Genomic DNA, 23,324 nt, shown 5'->3' with positions numbered 1-23,324 from the left:
TGAATTTTCATTGTTTTAAACTAATGAACAGGGCACTATCATGGCAGATAAACATGACATACATGCAATAATTAAAAGAAAATGCATAGTTATAGAAACATGATGCAAAGTCAATTTATTGCATTTGATGAAAATGTAAAGGCAATTTGTCACTCTGAAAAGTAATAAAAGCAGATTCCTTACTAATGGAAATGAAATTGACATTTATTTTTTTGGGTGTGTGCTTTTCAATCAGGGCTAAAAGTGCTATAGTAGCGATTCACTCCATCTGTCCAACCGTCTGCAGGCATGGTAACTTTTGTGAAAATTCACTGACTGGTCCAGACTTGGGAAGGAGGTAGCACATGAGCCTGAAAATTCTCTCACCGATATAGGATCAAGGTTATTTTCAATAATGAAAAGTACTAAAATCTCCACACAAGCAGGATTTTCTCTCCCTCCCTTGTTTTCTAAGCTTGCAGTATACTTCATCCCAGCAGTCTTTCCCACATTAAATCTTCATGGCATATTTTCATACAATGGATCTAGTCACTTGCTTAGTCTGTATATTTGTATTATATGGAAACTCTACTGGAGACCCGTATTTCCCAACCCAGCCCAGTCAGGGCTTTTCCACAATGAATATGCATAAGATAATTGTATATCTGCAAAAGAATCTCATTTGTATTTTCTGTATATATTCTGAAAACTAGGCTTGTTAGATCAGGTTTGTAGTTGGGAAATATGATTTTAGAGCTTGGTTCTCAGATTCAGTCCCAAACAAGTTATCATCACTGAACATTAAATATATCTACATATATTTTGTCCAATAACCTGGTTAATTTGCATATTTTAATTATCTTGAAAGACACACCTTTCTGTGGCCTTCAAGGATCCCCACTCTGGAGCATATGGAGTAACATTTATTTCTTTTATTTACTTACAAATATTTATGGGCTGCCTTCACAGTTCAGGAATCATCCAAAGCGGCTTACATGATCAACATGCATAATCACTTAACAAACAGTATTTAAGATCATAAACCAAATGTAAACAGAAACTTTCAAAGGTTTCCCAGCCACTGCCTAGATAGAACAAATTCAGGACATAACAGAACAAAATATTCAAGAAATTCTAACAGCCTCCTGCATAAAATGTCCTACCCTTCCACAGAGTCATCCCTAGCTACCAAACTGAACAGGACCAACTACGAGCTGAGGATAAGGAGAAACCCCCCAAGTTTTTATCTTTTTTTCTAAAGGCTAATAGATTCATGTTACATCTGATCTCTGGAGGCAGACTGTTCCACAGTGCTGGCATGAAAATATTGTTCATCTTAAACATCTCCCATGCAGCACTAATGGTGCTTCCTTTCTGGGTCACGTGCACATGTCCACAGTCAGCACACGTGTGTGGACGTGGGAAAAGTCCATCCCTGTCACAATCCTCATTTCACTGCCTTCTACTGTTGGTTGAAGCCTAGAAGTTGCAAAATCTGCGGCAGCATGAGTTCACCATAGGGAGACCACGTCAAATGAATCTGATTGATTTTTTTTACTGGGTGACTATAAAATTAGATCAGGAGGGTGAACTGGGTGTGGTTTACTTGGTAAAGACTTTGACAACTGATCAAGCTTGGAGAGGGCCCCACAGTGGTGGAGTGAAGGACGATAGAGGGTAGTAGTAAACGGAACTCACACTGAGGAAAGGAAAGCAATTAGCGGTGCTCCTCGATGATCAGTCTGGGACTAGTCCTGGTCAATATGTTTGTGAGTGATACTATAGAAGGATTGGGAGAAAAAAGATATCTTTTCAGGGAGGATGCTAAAATCTGCAACTTCAATATCAACTGAACCTGAAGAGGTAAAACAAAACTCATAGACATATCAAACAATCCGCCTTCTTAGATAGTTAAGATAAACTTGCAAACCATATTCATTACTTTAAAAGGTACATTTTAAAAGGAACGTGCCGATTTTATAACATGCGCACGTTATAAAATTCAACACCCGTGCATCACCGTGCGCATGTTATAAAATTCGATACCCGTGCATACATGCATGCCCGATTCTATATCGGCTCGCGCATATGCACGTGGGTGTCCACTCGCGCGCATAAGGGGGGGGGGGAAGGATTTTTATTTAAAAGTGCGTGGCAACACGATCGGGCCTTCCCCAGTTCCCTCCCAGTCCAATAAAGGAGCGGACTGGGAGGGAACTTCCCTAACTATCCTTCCTCCCTTTTCCCAACTCACCTACATTTTTTTGTTTTAAAACTTGTCTACTCTCACAAGCAGAAATAAGTTCCGTGCACCGCCCGACACTGTCAGTGCTTCGTATACTTGAACTGTCTGTGTCCGCTGTCTTTGTCAGTGGATGCACATTCACTAGGAAAGCTAAGTGATTTTATTTGCAATAAAAAAAAAATTTCATATAAAAAAGTTCTTTACAAATAAGACCAATGATTATATCAAAGATGCAGTCTTTTTAAAGACTTTATAAACCTGTTAATGAGTATCAACAGCATCTCTATAATGATGGTCAGAGAAAACTACTAGAGTAATGAATATGGTTTGCAAGCTTATCTCAAGCATCTAAGAAGGTGGATTGTTTGATATTTCTAAGATCTGCAACACGGCAAACACACTTGAGGCAGTAGATAGAATGAAAAGTGATTTAAGGAAGGCTGAAGAAAGGTCAAATACTTCAGAGGGATAGCCGTGTTAATCTGGTGTAGCAAAAATGACAGCAATCGGGTGGCACCTTATAGATTACCCAATACTTGGTAGCTAAATTTCAATATTAAAAAATTCTGAGTTATGTATTTTGGGCACAAAATCCAAGGGAGTGGTATACGATAAGAGATGAAATGCTGATGTCCATGAAGCTAGAAAGAGATCTCAGAATTATATCCAATGATTTAAAGATAAGAAAAAAGTGCAACAAAGCAGTTCCAAAGCAAGAGGAATGCTAGGGTGCATAAGAAAGGGTATAAAATAGTGGAAGAGAGAAGAAGATTATGGCATTGTACAGGTTGCTAATGAGACCTCACCTAGACTACTGTGCCCTATTCTGGAGACCTTACTTCTGGAAGGATTTACAGTAGATATAATTGAGGCACTCCAGAGAAAGGCTACCAACATGGTGTAGCCAATCAGAAGCTCTTTGAGAGGAAATTTAGATATTTAAATACGTATACCCCAGAGGAGAGGCAAGACAGGGTAGACATGAGAGAGACACTCAAATACCTGAAAAGTATTAATAATGCAGACATGAACCTTTTTCAAGGGAAAGGATATCCTAGATCAAGGGGTCATATCTGGCTTTGAAGGTACAGAGGCTGGAGAAATGTCCAGAAAGGGTAGTTAACATGCAATACTATCCTGAGGCAAGTGGTGGCAGCTAAAACAATAATGGAGTTTAAGAAGGCATGGAAAACTCCTTGGTTGCTAGGAGTGTCGAAGCAGAAAGTATGACTTATTGGCATGCATTTAAGCATTCATAGTGCTGTACTTGCCTGACTCAACAATGGGAATTGTATCTGTCGGAAGGCATGGCAAAGAGGTTATTATAAAATGTTAAGTTCTTAGTAAAAGAACATAAGAAATTGCCATATTGGGTCAGAGCAAGGGTCCATCAATCCCAGCATCCTGTTTCCAACAGTGGCCAATCCAGGCTACAGGTACCTGGCAAGTACCCAAAAATTAGTCTATCCCATGCTACTTATGCCAGTAATAGCAGTAGCTATTCTCTAAGACAATTTGATTAATAGCAGTTAATTGACTTCTCCATGAACTTATCTAAACCTTTTTTAAACCCAGCTACATTAACTGCATTAACCACATTTATTTATTTATTTGAAACTTTTATAGTCCGACGTTCAAAGACATATCACATCGGTTTACAGGTAACAGGGGGGTAATACATTGAACTAAGAGAGAAAAATACAGTTACATGTAACAGGGGTGTAGAGGAACTGGGGGAGAGTAAGGAAAATATACAGGGTCAGGAGACCTAGGAAAGGTTTTAAAAAGAGAGTGAAACAAAAACTATATTACAATTGCTTGTGGAGTTTAAGGGGAGGAGGAGTTAAGGGGGAGGAATGTGACATGGAGGAAGGACAGAGTTCAAGTGTAGGCTTGTTTGAACAGCCAGGTCTTTAGATTTTTTTTTTTAAGGTAGCTGTGCAGTGTTCCTGGTGAAGTTCGGAAGGCATAGAATTCCATAATGATGGACCAGATAGGGAAAGCGCACATTCTTTGATGGAAATAAGTTGGGTGTGGCTAAGAATCCTTTATAAGTGGATCTGGTGGGTCTGTTGGAGGTGCAGTATTGAAGGGAGTCATTAAGCCAGTGAATATTTTGGTTGTGCAAGGTTTTGTGGATAAATTGTGAGACTCTTGTGGAGGATTCTGGAGGGGATCGGGAGCCACATTTTCTGGCAACAAATTCCAGAGCTTAATTGTGTGTTGAGTGAAAAAGAATTTTCTCCTATTAGTTTTAAATGTGCCCCATGCTAACTTCATGGAGTGCACTAGTCTTTCTATTATCTGAAAGAGTAAATAACCAATTCACATTTACCCGTTCTAGACCTCTATCATATCCCCCTCAGTCGTCTCTTCTCCAAGCTGAACTGCCCTAACCTCTTCAGCCTTTCCTCATAGGGAAGCTGTTCCATCCCCTTTATCATTTTGGTCGCCCTTCTCTGTGCCTTATTTGAGATGTGGTGACCAGAATTGTACACAGTATTCAAGGTGCGGTCTCACCATGGAGCGATACAGAGGCATTATGACATTTTCCGTTTTATTAACCATTCCCTTCCTAATAATTCCTAACATTCTGTTTGCTTTTTTGACTGCCGCAGCACACTGAGCCGACGATTTCAAAGTATTATCCACTATGATGCCTAGATCTTTTTCCTGGATGGTAATATAGGGAGGAGAAATAGCCTAGTGGTTAGAGCAGTGGACTGTGAACCAGGAGACCAGGGTTCAAGTCCTGCTGTCACTCCTTGTGACCTTGGGCAAGTCACTTTACCCTCCATTGCCTCAGGGACAAAAACTTAGATTGTAAGCCCTCTGGGGATAGAGAAATACAGTACCTGAATGTAAACCGGTGTGATATCTCAATTGAGATCAAATGTCAGTATATAAAAATAATAAATAAATAAATAAATGATATGGAACCTAACATTATATATGGATTATTTTTCCCTATATGCAACACCTTACATTTGTCCACATTAAATTTCATCTGCCATTTGGAAGCCCAATCTTCCAGTCTCGGAAGGTCCTCCTGCAATTTATCACAATCCGTTTGTGATTTAACTACTCTGAATAATTTTGTATCTGCAAATTTGAAAACCTCACTCATTGTATTCCTTTCCAGATCATTTATAAGTACAGATCCCTGAGGCACTCCACTATTTACCCTTTTCTACTGAGAAAATTGACCATTTAATCCTACTCTCTGTTTCCCGTCTTTTAACCAGTTTGTAATCCACGAAAAGACACTGCCTCCTATCCCATTACTTTTTTTTTTAATTCTTTATTTTACTTTTCCAAATATCCCATGACTTTTAGTTTCCTTAGAAGCCTCTCATGAGGGACTTTTTTAAATGCCTTCTGAAAATCCAAATACACTACATCTACTGACTGACCTTTATCCACATGTTTATTAATCCTTTCAAAAAGCTAAAGCAGATTTGTGAGTCAAGACTTGCCTTGGGTAAAGCCATGCTGACTGTGTTCCATTAAACCATGTCTTTCTATATGTTCTGTGATTTTGATCTTCAGAATAGTTTCCACTACAAGTACTTAGTATTTGGCGAGTGCTTCATCTGGATGAAATGGATTATACAATACATATTATTCCCCACCACATGCTTTGTATTCTTGGATAGACTAGATATTTATTTCATTACTGTTTCCCCAGGTTCAGACAGTTAATATTGAGGCAATGTCTATATTTGATCATACACCTATAACATACTTAGCTGTGGGTAAAAGAGCATCACAGTGTCAAGTGACACTTTCCTCTATCATTGCATAATGATGCTTATTTAAATCCTATTTGAAAGATAAATGTCAGTAATATTTAGATATATGTAACTCCTGATATTTCCCCGAAAGTACTATGGAACCTGGGAAAGCTGTGATGCTTGTACGGCATGTTAAGACTAAACAATGTGATACCGAAATATTACAGCTTACCAGACACCTGAAGAGGCTAAAAGGCATACATATTCAGTCAGGATTACAGGATGATTAAAAAATAAAAAAACAAAAAACAAACAAACAGTAGATACATTGAAAAGGCAGATCAAGTATTTGCTTTTTCAAAGGGTACAGAACCTTTTATTTAGACTAAAATATTTCAATATGCAAACAAACCGAACAAGATTTTGATGCACTTGATTAAAAGCTCATAGCCTAAATACCTTATAATGAAAATAAGGTCTTCTGCTGAAGATACTCTCCTCAGTGCCAAAGAAGACATGAAAATCTTTTTAGATTACTACATAGGCCTGTATTCTGAATCTCCTTCTTTGGATTCCGATATAGACAAATTCTTTATGGACGCATTCCTGCCTCATCTCCCCCCTCCCCCCTTCAGATAGAAAAGCTTTATCTGCCTATTACCAAGCTTGAAATAGAATTAGTTATTAGTAAATTAAAATTAGGGAAGGCCCCTGGTTTAGATGGCTCAGAATTCTACAAATTGCTGTGAGGCAAAATACTGGATCCCTTGTTACAGATGGATAACTTTTCGTTTGAACAGGGTTTCTTCCCTTTAGATGCTAATCAGTATTTAACACAGTTTTTCCTGAGAACTATTGCTTCATATCTCCTATTAATGTGGATATTAAAATTCTAGCATCTCTGTTAGCAGACTGAGCAAGGTTGTTTCACCTTTAGTTTCATTTAATCAAGGATTTTATAAAAATTGGCATGGAGTTTCCTAATGTGTTTAAATTGGATTATGCTTTATGGGATTCTCTTTATAATGATAAGAAGGGGATGATTATTAGATTAAATGCAGAAAAAGCCTTTTGACAGGGTACAATGAAAGTGTATGTTTTGTGTATTGCATCAATATGGGTCTGAGGGCAATTTTCTTAAATAGCTACAACTATTGTATACTAATCCTCAAGCTAGATTGAGAATTAATGATTAAGTCTCTTCAGGTTTTTTTTAATTAAGGGGCAGAACTCAACAAGTGTGACCCTCTTTCCCCACTATCATATATCTTGACAGTTAAACCGCTTGCTACAAAGATAAGGTCATAGTCTGCAATAAAGTTCTCAGATGGGAATAGAAAATTTGTCTTTTGCTGAAGACATGCTTTTTATTCATTGCGAACCCGGATAATTTTTTAATTACTACACTTAAAATTTTCCAAAACTTTGGTGCTATTTCAGGGCTTAAGTTCAATTTCTATAAACCAAAGGCATTAGCATTTGACCCTGTCGTGTGTGGAAAATGGAAAGATTACTTTCCTTTACGGTGGGCTTCATCAAGTATAATTTATCTGGGTCTAAAATTTTCTACTAATATTAAGAGCCTGTACCCCAACTGAAATTAAATCTTACACCCTTTTTATTGTGGTTAAATGGGCTTGGCAAGCTCTTTGTTCTTGGTGAGGCTCTCCCTAGAAGGCATCAGGCCTTCTGCCTTTGGTTGATAATCCACACTTCTTGAGGATCCATTAAAGACATAGTCTGGGGGCAGTGGGGGCACCGACGGAAGCCCGACACCACCATGAGGCACACAGTGATGAAAGAGAAAAATCGATGGGGAACTGGAGAGAGACCCAGCGCAGAGTAAAAAAACCAAACTTTATGAAACTTTATCCACAAAAAAGAGCAAGAGCTCCACCACCACCAGGCAGTAGCACCGTGGAAAAGAAGACACTGAAGAGTGACCCCTCATGGACACGTGGATAGTGGCATGCTGGGTTTTCCGTGCCGGGCTCCATCTGATGATGTCACCCACATGTGAGGACTACCATCCTGCTTGTCCTAGGAGAATACTTCAGTTCAATCACACATGCAATTCACAGACAGATCCTCAAATACAGAATAAAGAGGCCATAAAGTATAAGTAGAAATGTACAAACAAAAATTAAGTGGAAACCACAAGCCAAATGCTGTATATGTATTTCAACAATGGAAAAATCAGAAACATTACCATTCCTCATAAAACAATAAAGTTGGTAAAATCATACCAATAAAATCATACCAATAAATCATACCAATAAAATCATAATTAATTAATTATGTCTAATTTTATCTAATTTTGTCTAATTTGGTTAACCATATGTAATCTCATTTAATAACTGTGGCGCCCGTTGGCTCTACAGTAAAGTTAATTTACCTTTTAACAATCTATCCTTCCTCCACCTATCATTGTAACTTCCTTTCTCAGTTGTCTGTAAACCGACATGATGTTTTTTACGAATGCCGGTATATAAAAAGTTATAAATAAATAAATAAATAAAATAAATACCAATAAAAAGAATTCAAAACAATTAATGAACAGAATAACATTCAAAAATTAAAAATGCATATAAAAAATTTTCCAAACACCAATAAAATATTTTAAAATAGATACATCAACTAACACCCAACAATTAAAACTAGTAAGAATTTTTAAAAAATTTGAGTTCCACAAGCGTACATGCTCTCTCACACTGTCCCACACACATGCTCTCTCTCACTCTCCCACATAAATGCTCTCTCTCACTCTCCCACATAAATGCTCTCTCTCTCTCACACTCACTTCATCCTTGACTTAGGAGGCAGCATCAGTCTCCTTCTTCAGCCCTCATGGCCAAGGGAATGACTTCTAGCCATGGGGCGAAGCCAACCCTAATGTTGGACTACTTCCGGTAGGGCACGGTCCTCTTCCTCCTCCGGAGCAGTGCAGCCCTGCCAAAACTGACAGTGTGGTAAGCACGGCCTTAGTAAGTGGAAAAGCAGCGTGGCCCTACCAGAATCAGCAGCGTTGCCAGCGGGGCCGCATGGCTTTCTTTGCTGAGGACTGGCCAGCCACACTGCTCTCATTGGCATATGGCAGCGGTAATGGCACCTTTTGATAGTGGGTCCTATGGCTGTAGCCATATTGTCCATAGACATGCTACGGTTCTGAAACAAACTATTCCATCTGGTATACTTGACTCAGACTCAGAGGGGAAAGTGCAAGTTTTCCCTTGCTTTTGATCATGATAGCAAGATAAGGAAACAACAACAGTGGAAAAAGGTCACACAGCAAATGAGGGCACAGCAGCCAAGTGAAGTTAGGCTTCAGCCACCTTGGATCTTCCAGTCCCCACCCCCAAAATTTGGTTTTGAATAAGGCTAGGTTTGGAAAACTAGAATTAATTTACTGTTTTACAACTGGTGCACTTGATCTGAAGGCAAAAGAATTATATAATCATATTCCTCCCAATACTCCACTCTACAATGTGCTCCCCAAAGTCTTGTCCAACATCAGTATCAAATAGGTCATTGGCTAATTTCCCATTCCAATTGAAGAAGCCATGTTGTTCCTCTGATTTGCTTCCATTTCAATCTATTGCTCTATTCCTGCCTTTCAAAGTGGGTTGTAATGTTTTACTGGTGACAGGATGCCCCATGACCAGCTTCACTCCTTCTCCCTAGGCACACTCGTGCATGTTGCGTATCAACCTTTAAGGGCCCCACCACGGTAGGAAGCAGCACCGGTGCCTCCTGATGACATCACGCAGCTGGGTATTTAAAACCCAGACGTGCTACCATTGACACCTCAGCAATAGGTCTCCTTCCTTGCTGTGCAGCTTGCGTTGCTACAATTCATGCCTTGTCCCTGTCTGTTGTTGGCTGCCTCATATCCTGCCTTGTCTTTGTCTTACTAACCTCAGGTTCTGACCTCTGTCTTGGCCTTGACTTTGCTTCTGGATCTCCTTCTGCCATGACCACTCCCTGGACCTCGACACCTCTTGCTATCCACCTGCCCTGACCTTGCCTGGACTTCATTCTGAGTGTTTACAACCTGCTCAGACCTTGGCCGCTTTTTGGACTCCACCTGATTGCTCTATCTACGGGACCTCTGCCTAAGCCCTGCTTGCCCCTGGAACCCAAGGCTCAGCCTGCAGGGAATGGGGTTGGTATAGGTGAAGACCTTGTCTCAGTGAGAGTGTGTCCACCAGCTGCCAGCATAGGCCTAGTGAATTCGCCTGCCAGGCTGAGCCAACTGCACTACTGCCAAAGGCTCACACTCCGTGACATGGGTTTTCCATTTCCCTTTCTAATATTTAAAGAACAAAAAAAAAAAAAAAAATCTTTTGAAAAGTGGCTCTCCATGTTTCTGTTACTTCCATAATGGGGGAAGTAAATATTTGCAGAGTGCTGTGACACTGGTCTATAATAACTGCTCAGTCTTAAACAATCGCACCGACACCCTGAATTATGTCTAAATCACTGGTTTGTATCATTATTTCGTACAAATACCTGATTAATGCGAGTCAAACACTTCAAACCACTTGATCATCGCTAAGTGGCTCAGAAAAAGAGACTTTCATTGCATTTTTAGCACTGTACAGGTTTAATGATGCCTTTAATGGGTTTATGAACTCTATTCTCTGGTCACAAATTTCCACGGCAGTGCTTGGAAGAAACAAAAAGAGATGGGAGTACATGTCCAATCATTTACCAAAGCCAACCAAAGCAGATTTAGGAATGCAAAACTGAGAGCTGAGAAGAAGAAAGGGTGTTTTACATGGAGAACAAAATGCCGGAAATGGGTCAGACATTTTCTGTTAAGTAATTAACAATAACAGAATAACACTGTACAATTACTTTGATTTTTCAAATAGCAGCACAAGATCATGCATTGGAATCCTTTGGGGGTAATTTTCAAAGTCATTTGCACACATAAGAGTACACGTTCAATGGCATTTTGTGCTGAAAAAAACGCCCTGTACGTGCTTATATTTAGCATGTGCACATACAAGAAATTTTAAAAATAAGCAAAGTAAGCCCAAACTTACGTGTTTGTGTGGGAAAGTACACACGGACAAAGTGGGAAGGGTATGGATGGTCGCACGTGCACACACTTTTATGCCTATTTAATGCGCCAAATTCAAACTTTCATTGTCTTTTTTGACCTGGTGTTTGGTGTGCTGGCTTCATCTGGTGAATGGAAAGGGCAGCTTGCTGGAAGTAGGAGAGGGTATGGGAGGCTAACTGGGAAATCATTGTCCTTAACCATAAGTTTGGCATGTAATGTGATTGTATTTTTGCAGGTTTCTCCTTCTGTCTGATTCAAGTTTTGCTTCAGTTCTTGGAGAGATCCTGTCAGTGGATGGCACTGAATTTCCTAGTGTATGAGTGTCTGCTGAGTGGAGCAAACTTGGGCGGACTGGAGGGGAGGGGGGGGGGGAGTGTTCAAAATGAGTATTCTAAACTTAAGGATAGTCAAGGAGCACCATTTGAAGAGGAGGAGGTACCCCTTACAGAGAACAAACAGCACCAGCTTACAATTTTTGAATCTGTTTTAGGGTTGTCTTGCGCAGATTAGGCTCAACAAGGAAACCATACTATAGCTCTGCCAGCAGTTAGAGCAGGACCTCTGCCCTTCTACTCAGAGAGGCCACACCTTGCCAGTACACTTCTAGATCATTATGGCCCTGGCCTATTTGGCCACCAGCACCTACCAGTCATATCTGGAGGTCACAGATGGAATAAGTCAGTCAGTCAGTTTCTGGCTGCATTTCTCAGGAAAAAACAGCTTTCCTTTGGAACAGACTGCAACAGCAGTAAATAATGTCTATCACATTGCACTCTGTTTTGGGGGGCTATCACATATCTATAAGGACACCTGTAGACAACAAGGCCACTTTCTTGAACTGCAAGGCTTTCATTTTACATTGCCAAGTGTATCATCATGGATATAGCCCAAGTTTTTGGAATCCTATCATGATGCCTACATCCTCTCAGTCAAGAATTCAGGACTGCTTCGAGGATGGGCACATCACTGGGGGTTGGCTCTTAGGTATGTATGCTGTTCTCAAGATAACACAGCTACTAATTTCTGACCTTTTTTCCTCCTCTCTAGGTAGTCTTATTCCTTTGCCCAAAGAGGCCTGCTCCAGCCTCTAGAATGAGATAGTCTCACTGCCAATCAGCCTGGAATATCTCACTCTCCTTTTCTCTGCCCTCTTCATAACAGCCAGGAGAAAGCAGAGTTGCTTACCAGGTGCCAACGAGCACAACAACAGAAGTGCTGTTGGTAACAGAGGGAGGCAACCTGAACCTGAAAAAAGGGCCTTAGGCAGGAAGAGTTCGGTTCTACAGCTGCAAAAGATTCTAGAGGACAGACTGACTGAAGCTGCTATTGAGTCAGCCATCCCTGTCCAAGTTCTAGTGAGCAGCGAAAGTGTGGAGGGAACTCCACATCGCCGCCTTGCAGATCTCAGACACGGGGACCACCCTCAGGTGGGCCACTGAAGCTGCCATAGCTCTGACAGAATGAGCCTTGACATGGCCTCCAAACTGCAGTCCCACTTGCGCAAAGCAGAAGGAGATACAATTCCCCAGCCAGTTAGACAGGGTTTGCTTGGCAACCACAACTCCCAATCTGTTTTTATCAAATGAGATGAAGAGCTGCATGGACTGCCTGTGGCCTGCATTCCGCTCGAGGTAGAAGGCCAAGGCTCTCTTGCAATCCAAGTTGTGCAGTGCCCGTTCGCCCTGGGAAAAAAAGGTAGGCAGGACGATTGACTAGTTCAGATGGAAATCCATCACCACCTTAGGCAGGAATTTAGGGTGTGTTCGGAGAACCATCCTATCATGAAAGAACTTTGTGTATGGTGGATACATCATCAATGCCTGACGCTCACTAACCCTGTATGCCAAAGTGACCACGATCAGGAACAGGACCTTCCAGGTCAGGTACTTCTGGTCACAGGTGTGCAGTGGCTTGAAATGATCCTTCATGAGTTGGGTCAATACCACATTAAGGTCCCAGGACACAGCAGGAGGACGCAGAGGAGGCTTTAATGGAAGCAGACCCTGCATAAAGCGCCTCACTATGGGTTGCACAGAGATGGGAGGCACTGATGGCAGCAACAGTCTCCTTCTTCAGGTCCCATGGCCAAGGGAATGACTTCCAGCCATGAGACCAAGCCAGCCCTAACATTGGACTACTTCCGGCAAGGCACGGTCCTCCTCCTCCTCAGCAGTGCAGTCCTGACGGAGTTGGTTTTTAAGCCAGCACCAAACAGGTGTAGCAGATAGTCAAGCAGTTTTGGTGTAGAGCAGGAGAATGGATCCAACCCATGACACTCACACCACATGGCAAACCTCTTCCACTTTAGGCCATAAAACTTCCTGCTGGAAGGCTTCCTGGAGGCTACCAGGACCTGAGAAACATCCTCCAACAGGTCAAGGGGCTGCAAGATTAGCCTCTCAACATCCAGGCCATTAGCGACAATGCCCTGAGGCTGGGATGGTGCAGCCTGCCCTGATCCTGTGTGACAAGGTCAGGGGAGGTCTGATAGAGAGATCCCGCAGAAGCGGGAATCAAATTTGCCTCGGTTAATGAGGGGCTATGAGGATCATGGTTCCTTTGTCCTGCTAGAGCTTCAGGAGAGTCTTCATCACCAGAGGAAGCAGATATGCATACAGAATTTCCCTGCCCCAATGGTGTGCAAAGGCATCTGAGGCTGGTTTGCCATTCCCCCCTGTACACGGAGCAGAATTGTTTCACCTTGCTGTTATAGGGGGAGGCAAAGAGATCCACGTCTGGGGTTCCCCGGAGGCGGAAGATCCAGTCTGCCACCACCGGATTCAGGGACCACTCATGGGGTTGGAAGGCCCGACTGTGGTGTTTTGCCACCACATTCTCCATCTCCGCAAGGTACAGGGCTTGGAGCAGCAGGCCTGAGACCAAGCCGATGACTAAATCTGAACTGCTTCCTGACACAGGAGGAACGATCCCATACCTCCCTGTTTGTTGATACCACCTGGTTGTCAGTCTGGAAAAAGACCGCCTTGTTGGACAAGCGATCCCAGAATACCCAAAGCACATAGTGAATCGCTCGAAGCTCCAGGAAGCTGATCTGGCACTGAGCTTCCTGAGTAGTCCACAGGCTCTGCGCACGGAGGCACTCCATATGGGTGCCCCACCATCCACATCTGTGTTGAGTAAAATCTGGGAAGGGGGAGATTGGAAAGGAACCCCCTATTCCAAATTGGGCAGGCTCTCCCACCAAGACAAGGAGGCCTGGAGCAGCGGATGTGCACGTGGAGATCCTGGGTGGCTTGCCACCACTGGGACTGCAGGGTCCACTGAGCCCTGCACATATGCAAGCAAGCCAAAGGTGTAACATGGACAGTGGCCACCATGTGACCCACAAGGCAGAGCATGAGACTGACTGAAACCTGCCGGCTCCAGTGAAACAGACCCGTGAGGGATGCCAGTGTGAGTGCCTGATCACGGGGCAGATAGGCTCTGGCCTGAGCCGTGTCCAGCTGGGCGCAAATGAAGCTCAACTGCAGCAATGGGGTCAGATAGAACTTACGATAGTTGATAATAAACCTAAGGGATTCCAACACCCAAACAATCAAGTGCAGAGACTGAAGCACCCCTGTTTGGGAGTCGCTCTTGACCAGCCAGTCATCCAAGTAGGAGGAACACCTGCACCTCTAGATGGCAGAGGTGCGCTCCCACTGCTGCCAGGCACTTGGTGAAGACAAGGGGGGACCGAGGCTAGGCCGAACGGCATCACCTTGTATTGGAATTGCCTCTCGCCCATGACAAACCAAAGATACTTCCTGTGGCTGGGGAAGATTCTGATGTGGGCGTATGCGTCCTTGATATCGAGGGAGAAAAGCCAGTCCCCTCCTTGCAGGAAAGGAATCAAGGTGCCCAGAGAGACCATTTGAACTTTTCTCTTTTCAGACACCAGTTCAAAGCTCTCAGGTCCATAATAGGGCAGAATCCCCCTGTTCTCTTTGGAATCAAGAAATAGTGAGAATATATCCCCCTCCCCTGCTGCCGCAATGGGACAGGTTCAACTGCTCCGGCCATTATGAGGGTGGAGAGCTCTGTCAAGAGGATTTCTTGATGTGAGAACTGACCACAAGAGAGGCATTGGGGCGTGTCCATGGGAACACCCAGAAAGTTGAATCGATACCCTCGATGAACGATAGAGAGGACCCACTGGTTTGAGGTGACACCGGGCTAGCAGTCAACAAAGAACTGCAGTCGGAGGGTACGGTTCATTGGCTTATGCTCCCCCGCAGCCAGTCAAAACCCCGTAGTGGGGCTCATCTGGGGCTGAGGCCTGGGGGTTCACTGCTGTCTGAAGCACGGGCATGAGAGGCCAGAGGATATTTCCTCTAGTGGTAAAAAGACCTCTGCGAACCCTGTCACGAGGATTTCCTACAGAGAGTCCGAAGTACTGGCAAACAGATGCTGGAGGGTCTCATGGTGATCCTTCAACTGAGCCACAGCATCTCTGACTTTTACCACAACAAACTCATGTGGGAGTTGATGTCTCTCAAACCTCAAGGCCTGTTGCACCAGATAGACCGAATCTGCCTTCCTGTTTACCAGAGGCACAGAGATGGGTATTCCCAAATTCTAAGAAGCAACTCCTTGAAGATGTCATGAATGGGAACAGCTACCACTTCCTTAAGGGCATCAATGAACTGGAGAACCTCCAGCATCTTATGCCTGGCATTCTCTTCTGTCAGAAGCTGGAATGGAATGGTTTCTGCCATGACCCGGACAAATCCCACAAAGGTTAAGTCTTCAGGCGGGGACCAGCACCGCTCCTCTGGAGGAGATAGGTCTGAGAGAAGATCCCTGGAGTCATCAGATGAGGACTCAGAGGTATCATTCCCCCACGGGTCATACAATGCATCTTTCTCACCACTGTGGACTCCTGCCCTGGCCCTTCAGTTTGGACACTGAGGCCGCCAAAGGACTTGGAACTGGACTGGGGAACGTGGTTGTGGAACCAAGGGCCTCGGTGGTGCAACGGGCTACACCAGGCCATCCTCCTCAGGGGAACCCACAATGGGAATCGCCCTGGATGGAGGAGGCAATGATAGCTGCAGGGGCATTGATGGACCCCCAGGTACCTGCAGTGGCTGTGTGGGGAGGACGCCAAGAAGGACATCGAAGTGCTCCAGCAGCGGTGCCAGCATTGAGGGTGCAGGCTCCGGGGTTGGTGGCTCGATGCCCTGAAGGGCTCGGATCACCATTAATTGCACCCTATGATACAGCTCCTCTTGGAAGTCCGCCAAGGACAGGGACTGTCACAAGATCTCCCTCAGAGCCCTTGAGGGAGATCAATGCCAGGCACCAGCATCAGGGAGAACACCTGGGACTCCCGAGTTCAATGGAGGTCAATGACTCCTCCCCACGGGGTCACTTTGGGGGCATCACAGATGGTGCTGTTGCCGACCTGAGCCTAGTATCATGTGAAGACGGCGACCGGTACCGGGCTCCACCTGATGATGTCACCCAGGTGTAAGGACTACCATCCTGCTTGACCTAGGAGAATTTATTTTGTGCTTGATCCAGCCTGATTACTACCCTGCTGGAGGCCGGGGAGAGTTGGTCCCACTCAAGAAGCTCCAAAAGGTATTCCCCAGCCTCTGGTGTAGATGAGAATCGGTATTGTGGCCCTATTTTGCTCATAAGAAAATTATTCCTTACCTGCTAATTTTCGTTCCTGTAGTACAGGGGTCGGGAACCCATGGCTCGCGAGCCAGATATGGCTCTTTTGAGGGCTGCATCTGGCTCGCAGACACGTGTCGCCATACTTCGCGGTTCCCCGCTGACCCAGCTGCTCCCCGGTCCTCCGCCGCCCGGGCTTAAAATGCTGTCAGCCCGGGCGGAACGCGGCAGGACAGCTGGAGTCAGCGGCACCGGCGTGCTCTCTTCTCCTCCCCCCCCCCCCCCCGCGGCCCGGAAGAGGAAGTGGAGAGCATCGGGTGCCTGCGCGGGAAGAAGAGACCACACTAGCGTGGTCTCTTCTTCCGCGCAGGCACCCGATGCTCACCACTTCCTCTTCCGGGCCGCGGGGGGGAGGAGAAGAGAGCACGCCGACTGGAGTCATCCGGGTGCCTGCGCGGGAGTCATCGGGTGTCAGCCGGGTGCCAGCGCTGGAGTCATCGGGTGCCTGCGCGGGTCTTCCCGCGCAGGCACCCGATGCTCTCCACTTCCTCTTCCGGGCCGCGGGAAGAAGAGAGCACGCCGGTGCTCTCTTCTTCCCGCGGCCCGGAAGAGGAAGTGGAGAGCATCGGGTGCCTGCGCGGGAAGAAGACTGCAGCGCGGCTCGGAGGAAAATGAAAATCTTCAACCGCGGCCGATGGGACTCCGCCTTCGCCTCCGCGAGGGCTGAAAATGAAGGAGGTTAGCGTTGGGAGGTGGCTGCTGCTGCCGCGAGTTCCCGGGGGGGGGGGGAAGGGGGAGAGAGAGAGTGAATGAGCGAGCAAGCATGTGTGTTTGAGATCCTGTGTGTGTGAGTGAGAGATTGCATGTATGTGAATGATTGAGAGCCTGTATATGTGAAAGAGAGTATGTCTGTGATTGAGATCCTGCCTGTGAGAGAGAGAGCATGAATGTAAGTTTACCATTGGGAACCTGTATGTGTAAGTTTGTAATTGAAAACCTGTTTGTTTGAAAGAGTATGTGTGTATGATTGAGATCCTTTGTGTGTGAGAGAGATCATGTGTATGTATGATTAAGAGCCTGTGTGTATAAGTAAGAGAGAGATCATGTGTGTCTGTGTCTGATTGACAGCTGGTTTAGGTGATGGAGCATGTGAGTATGTGATTGAGAGCCTGTGTTTAAATGAGAGAGAGAGACCATGTGTGTCTGTGTGATTGAGAGCTGATTTAGGTGAGGGAGCATGTGAGTATGTGATTGAGAGCCTGTGTTTAAATGAGAGAGAGAGACCATGTGTGTCTGTGTGTGATTGAGAGCTGATTTAGGTGAGGGAGCATGTGAGTATGTGATTGAGAGCCTGTGTGTAAATGAGAGAAAGAGAGGACATGTTTGTAAGCATGTGAATGAGAGTCTGTGTGTGAGAGAAAAAGACAGCATGTATTTATGTGATTCAAAGCCTGTGTGTGTGTAAGCGTGAAAAGATAGACAGCATGTGTGTAAATGTGTAATTAAGAGCCTATATAAGTGAGAGAGAAAAAACATTTGTATATGTGAGTGACTGAGAGCATATGTGTATAGGTGTGTCATTGAGAGCCAGTGTGAGAGAGAGCACTGGTATGTGACTGAGAGAGGAGAAAGTTCCAAGCAAACCACCCCACCTCCTGCTAATTCAGAACAATCTCAGGACACCTGGATATCAAACGTTCCCAGGTATGCAGAGCAAAAAAAATTTTGTATCCTTATTATTTTTCATTACTGGATCTTTGTGTCTGCTATTTTGAAATATTTTGTTGGTATCTGGAAATGTTTTATATGAGTTTTTAATTATTGGATATTCCACTCATCAGCTGTTTCGAAATATGTTCTTTTTGTTAGTACAGTTTTACTGCTGATGATTTTATATTTCTTGATTTGTTTTATAAGGATGTGTGATGTTTCTTTTTTCCTTTGTTACACTGCATACAGAGACTCTGGCTTGTTGCAGTTTCCAATTCAGTTTTTGTCTGCATGCTTCTTGTTATGCGTTTTGGTCTCTTTATTCTATGTTAGGTGAGGGACAGCACGTGATTCAGGTGAGGTTTTCTGCTGGCGTGTAGTTTCTGTGTAGGACTCTATAGCAGCCTGACTTGGTCCGTTTTCCTAATAGGAGATGTATTGGTGTCTTAAGGCCTGATGTAATATTTTCAGAGACTTATTGTACTTTAAAAGTGTGATCTTACATAAAATGCACACATTTACTTGTATTTAGTTTTAAACATATTGTATGGCTCTCATGGAATTACATTTTAAAATATGTGGCGTTTATGGCTCTCTCAGCCAAAAAGGTTCCTGACCCCTGCTGTAGTACATAGGATCAGTCCAGACCGTGGGTTATGTCCCCCGTCCAGCAGATGGAGTCAGAGCAAACTTCCGAGGGTGCTGACATATAAGCAGTTGCACCCTCCAGGGATCCTCAGTATCGAGAATATCAAAGCCCAGCGAAAACAACACTAGACAGAAAAGTAGGATGGATCAAGCACCAATCAAATTGTAACCACAGAACATATAACCAATGCAACTTGCAAGGAGAACTGTGAAGAACTAGGCAACAACAACAAAACATCAGAATGTAGGAGTTGGAGGGACAGGAGATAGAACGTACACGAGCAGGCGTCTGACCATTACTGAAGAAAAAAAAAACCCGGGTGGGCGTCTGGACTGATCCTATGTACTACAGGAACGAAAATTAGCAGGTAAGGAATAATTTTCTTTTCCCTGTACGTACTAGGATCAGTCCAGACCGTGGGATGTACCAAAGCTTCCCTAAACCGGGTGGGTCCCTGAAGACCCTGCTCGGAGGACCCTGTCCCCAAAGGAACCCGCCTCATCTACCGGCATTTGCAACCGGTAATGCTTCGAGAAGGTGTGTAGCGACTTCCATGTAGCCGCGCGACAGATTTCCTGAATTGGAACATGTTGAGACTCCGCCCGGGACGTGGCCAGGGCACGCAACGAATGAGCCCGGACCCCCTCCGGGGGAGCCTTCCCGGCGCCTATGTAGGCCGAGGACACCGCTTCCTTGAGCCACCTTGCGATGGTAGTCCTAGACGCTTGCAGTCCCCTCTTGTTACCGGACCAAAGCACAAAGAGATGGTCGGATGTCCGGAACTCATTGGTCACTTCCAGGTAGCGCAGCAGAGAGCGCTTCACGTCGAGGCGCCGGAGGGCCTGGGGCGCATCTGCCGGGAAGGCCGGCAGTTCCACCCACTGGTTCAAGTGGAAGGAGGACACCACTTTAGGTAGGAACGAAGGAACCGTTCGAATGGAAACTCCCGAGTCCGTGAAGCGTAGGAACGGTTCCCGGCACGAGAGCGCCTGAAGCTCGGAGATGCGCCTTGCCGAGGCTATGGCAACCAGGAACACCGTCTTAAGGGTGACGTCCTTAAGGGAGGCCTGTCGCAGCGGTTCGTAGGGAGCCTTACCAAGGATCCGGAGCACCAGGTTGAGATTCCAGGAGGGATAGGGATGTCGCACCGGCGGCCGCAGGTGCTTGACTCCTTTGAGGAAGCGCGAGACGTCCGGATGAGACGAAGGATTTGGATTTCCCGTGGTACGAGCCAGGGAGGCTAGAGCAAAGACTTGCACCCGCAGGGAGTTGTAGGAGAGACCCTTCTCCAAGCCCTCCTGGAGGAAGGCCAGGACCTGACGGAGCGAAGGCGCCGTCGCGGAGGCTCCATGTCCAGCACACCAGACCTCAAACACCTTCCAGACCCGTACATAGGCGACTGAAGTGGAGGTCTTACGTGCCTTGAGAAGAGTGTCTACCACGGTTACTGCGTATCCCTTGCGCAGGAGACTCTGCCTTTCAAAAGCCAGGCCGCGAGACAAAAGTGTTCCGCCTGGTCCGAAAATACCGGACCCTGATGGAGTAGCCGCGGAAGGTGTGACAATCGCAGAGGTCCGTCCACTACCAGGTTGAGCAGGTCCGCAAACCACGGGCGCCGCGGCCATTCTGGCGCCACCAGAATGACCTGCCCTGGATGATCTTCTATCCTTCGCACCACCTTGCCCACCAGAGGCCACGGCGGGAAGACGTACAGCCGAACATGAGGGGGCCAGGGTAGCACCAGGGCGTCCACTCCTTCCGCCCCATGATCTCTTCTCCGACTGTAGAACCGCGGGGCCTTTGCGTTGCCCGACGTTGCCATGAGGTCCATGGAGGGAGCTCCCCAGCGCCGAGTGATGAGCGACATTGCCTCGTCGGAGAGAACCCATTCCCCCGGGTCCAACGTCTGCCGACTCAGGTAGTCCGCCTGAATATTGTCCACGCCTGCGATGTGGGAGGCCGCCAGGCGGTCGAGGAACCGCTCTGCCCAGGCCATGAGACGGGCCGCTTCGAGGGCCACCCCCGGGCTCTTGGTGCCTCCCTGTCGGTTGATGTAGGCTACCGTGGTCGCATTGTCCGAGAGAACCCGGACCGCACGTTGCCGGATGAGAGGCAGGAATTGGATGAGCGCCAAACGGACTGCTCTGGTCTCCAGGCGGTTGATCGACCAGGACGCCTGTTCCTGTGTCCACTGCCCCTGAGTTGAGCTTCTGAGACACACGGCCCCCCAGCCGGTCAAACTGGCATCGGTAGTGACTACAATCCATTCCGGCGACTCCAGGGGACAGCCCTGCGCCAGGTTCCTGGGGTCTAGCCACCAACGAAGGCTGAGTCTGGCCGCCGGCGGAAGAGGTAGTATCGCCTGATAGTCCTGCGAGACCGGTTTCCACCGCGAGAGTAGCGCCATCTGTAGGGGCCTCAGGTGTGCAAAGGCCCAAGGCACCAGGTTGATTGCGAAGGCCATCGAACCCAGGATCTGCAGGTAATCCCTCGCTATTGGGACCTGGAGAGCGGCAAAATGGAGAATTTGTTCCCTCAGCGACTGGGCCTTGTCCGGCCACAAGAAGACCTTGCCTTGAGCTGTGTCGAAGCGTGCTCCGAGAAAGTCCAGCTGCCGAGACGGAAGGAGACTGCTGTTGCCGAAGTTGACTACCCAGCCGAGAGACTGCAGAAATTCGACCACCCGGTCAACCGCCTGCTGCCCCTGAGGGAGGGACTTCGCTCGGATGAGCCAATAGTCCAGGTAAGGATGTACTAGAATGCCCTCTCGCCGGAGCGCGGCCACCACAACCACCATGATCTTGGTGAACGTCCTGGGTGCCGTTGCCAACCCGAAGGGGAGGGCCTGGAACTGGAAGTGCTGTCCCAGAATCTTGAAGCGGAGGAGGCTGTGATGGTCCGGACGTATCGGAATGTGTAAGTAGGTTTCCGTCAGATCCAGGGAAGCTAGGAACTCCCCCGGATGAACTGCCGCTATTACCGAGCGGAGGGTTTCCATGCGAAACCGTGGTATCCAGAGGACCTTGTTGACTTCCTTGAGATCTAAAATGGGACGAAAGGATCCATCCTTCTTGGGCACCACGAAGTAGATGGAATAATGACCCGAGCCCACCTCTCCGGAGGGGACGGGTGAGATGGCTCCCAGGGCTAGGAGCCGGTCCAGGGTGCTTTGTACTCCCAGGCGCTTGTGACTTGACCCGCAGGGCGAGAAGACGAATCTGTCTTTGGGGCGATGCCGCAAATCCAAAGCGTAACCGTGCCTTAGAATATCCAGGACCCATTGATCCGTGGTGATGTTGGCCCACTCCTCGTAAAACCAGGCTAGTCGTCCTCCGATCCTCGGGAGGGGGGAGTGGGCCGGCATGACATCATTGGTTGGACTTGCCGGAAGCTCCCTGCGCCGAAGAATCCCTTGGTGGTCTACGGCCACGAAAGGACCGGGTCCAAGACTGAGACCTGTTCTAGGGGTTTCTCGGACCCTGGGGCTTGGAGCTCCGAAATCGCCGTTGAGAGCGGGACCGATTCCTGGAGAAGGAATTGGAAGGACGATACGACCTCTGGCGGTCCTCGGGCAACCTATGTACGGAGTTTTCCCCCAGGGATTTAATGATCTGGTCAAGATCCTCGCCAAAGAGGAACCTACCCTTAAAGGGTAGAGAGCCTAGGCTGGACTTGGACGAGGCGTCCGCCGCCCAATTTCGAAGCCACAGCAGTCGCCTAGCGGAAACAGCCGAAACCATGGTCCTCGCCAGGACCCGCAGCAAGTCGTGGAGAGCATCAGCCCCGTAGGCAATGACGGCCTCCAGCCTGTCCGCTTGCGCCGCTTCCTCCGGTGGCAATTGCTGTGAAGTAAGGAGCTGCTGCACCCACCGTAGCCCCGCACGCTGGGTGAGAGAACCACAAATAGCTGCGCGGACCCCCAGCGCCGAGACCTCGAAGATCTTCTTGAGGCAGACTTCTAACTTCCTGTCCTGGACATCGCGGAGGGCCGTTCCCCCTGTAACGGGAATCGTGGTCCTCTTGGTGACGGCAGAGACTGCCGAGTCGACCTTGGGTACTTTAAGCAGGTCCAAGAAGTCTCCGGGGAGAGGGTAGAGCTTGTCCATGGCTCTGCCCACTCTGAGCGACGCCTCCGGCGTGTCCCACTCCCGTACCAAAAGGTGTAGGAAAGACTCATGAATCGGGAACGTTCGCGCCAGGGGACGTAGGCCCGCCAGGACGGGGTCCCCTTTGGAGCTTGCTGAGGCTACGGAGGGAGCCGGAGGCCCAGGCGGTTCGACGGGCGGGTCGAGATCCAATTCTTGAAGGACGTGTGGG

The 23,324-nt window shown here is 46.8% G+C and overlaps 1 protein-coding gene across 1 annotated transcript in view; it reads right to left on the bottom strand.

Moving 5' to 3' along the window:
* The window catches only part of ATRNL1 (attractin like 1), a 2,205,421-nt gene that overhangs the window by 667,495 nt on the left and 1,514,602 nt on the right, over positions 1 to 23,324 (bottom strand). The window lies entirely within an intron of this gene.

Source organism: Rhinatrema bivittatum, chromosome 7 (genome assembly GCF_901001135.1).
Source record: "Rhinatrema bivittatum chromosome 7, aRhiBiv1.1, whole genome shotgun sequence".
Classification (NCBI taxonomy): Eukaryota; Metazoa; Chordata; class Amphibia; order Gymnophiona; family Rhinatrematidae; genus Rhinatrema; species Rhinatrema bivittatum.
The sequence above is the reverse complement of the archived record's forward strand: the minus strand, read 5'-3'. Positions and strand labels throughout refer to the sequence as shown.